Below are 1,850 nucleotides of genomic sequence, written 5' to 3'. Positions count from 1 at the left end.
AGCGACTGAGGCAGGTTCCCTGGGCCCTTCTTATGAGAAAGCATGCCCACAAAGAGACCCCATCAGTCTGTGGCCTGTTTGACAGACTGGATACCACTCCCACATTTTTAGATAGCTTCAAGTTGACATAAAATTACCTAATACCACAAACATATTATCAGGAGGGACCAGTCACCAGAGAAGAACATCCTCGTTGCTTAAATAAGAGGGTCAGCAAGAAAAGAAGACTCAACGAGATGGATTGTTAACAGCGGCTGCAACCATGAACTCACACAGCAACAACTCTGACGATGAGGCAGTGTTTCCTCCTATTGTCTACACCATCATTCCTGCTGTCATAGGTCCACTCTGAGTCAGAACCAACTCAAAGACACCCAGCACCAACTTCTTGAACTCGGAATGTCTGGATGGTGCAAATGGTTACATGTTCAACGACTAACTAGAAGAAAAGACTGGAGATTTGAATCCACATAGAGGTTCCTTCAATGGAAGATCTGCTGAGCTGCTTCCAAACAGTTACAGCCATAAAACCTCTATGGAGTAGAGTTCTACTCCGATACATACGGGGATACCATGAGTTGGAACTGACTCCATGACAGTTTGTTTTGTTTTGTGTTTGCTGTTGTTTTACTAGTAGAGTGGGGGGCAAATGGTTAATGCGCATGGCGCTAATCAAAAGGTTGGAGGTTCAACTACCAGAGGCTCCTCAGAAAAAAAAATGCTTGCCAATCTACTTCCCAAATAAACAGCCACTGAAGACTCTATGGAGCACAGTTCCACTCTGACCCCCAGGGGTCAGCCTCAGTCAGTCACTAAACAGCACCTGTTTTCACCTTACAGGGTTGGCTCCATGCAGTGTGAGGTTTCTCTGAATGAGATCATACTTAATTTCTACCATCTAACAAATGGAGACTCAAAATAAACATGAAGTTCAATTGTAGGGCAAAATAAAGAAAGATGATATTTTTTTCCACATATGAGTTTGAGATCTAAGAAATGCGCATCAGCCATCAATAATCATGAACTAGATCATAAATGTAAATTGTAAGACTATAATGCCTGTGCCTTTGCATATTTTTATCTTTTTATAGAAATATTATTAAAGCCACAATTTCAATAATTACCAAGATTTTGATATTCTTGATTTGTCTATTCTCTCCACACACACTTTTCCTATTATGAAATACTTCAAAATAAATCATACATATCTTATACTTTCCTTCTACAAATTCCCAGTATGTGTCCTTAATAGATAAGGAATGTTTAATCATTACCAGGACACCATTATCATACCCCATAAAGTTAACAGTAACCTCTTCATATAATATTTAGTCCCTACCCACTGTCCCAATTGCTTCCAAAACACCTTTTTGTGGCTGATTTGTCTGAATCAGGTTCGAAACAAAGGCCGCAGATTTTGTTTTAAAATGTGTCTCCTAAATCCTTTTTAATCGAAATGTTTACCCCAAAAACTGTTCATTTTACATTTTAAATACATGTGCAATCGCCTCTGTGGAGTCAGACTGAGGCACTAAGTTTAGAAGCTGCTCTGATTGTGGGCTGCAGTGTGTTCCAGCTGCAATAGAAAGAAGAGTTTATCACAAAGAGTCTGGCTCCCTCTAGTGCTGTTTCAGATTTTAACTGTACCTGCGTCTCAAACTAATGCAGAAACAAAATAGAAAGGAAGTCAAGTAGATTTCATGACAGAATAGAATGAAGCTTTAGGAGGAATAAGCTTCATAAACATGAAAACAGGGAAATGATCATGATTTAGTAAACACTAAAGGAACAACAATGCAGAAAATGACAAGAAAGTCCATAAGCAAAATAAACAGCTAAGCAAAGTGGCT

Source organism: Echinops telfairi, unplaced genomic scaffold (genome assembly GCF_000313985.2).
Source record: "Echinops telfairi isolate 266 unplaced genomic scaffold, ASM31398v2 ScPeMD7_4;HRSCAF=17, whole genome shotgun sequence".
In the NCBI taxonomy this organism is placed as follows: Eukaryota; Metazoa; Chordata; class Mammalia; order Afrosoricida; family Tenrecidae; genus Echinops; species Echinops telfairi.
Note: the sequence above shows the minus strand (reverse complement) of the source record.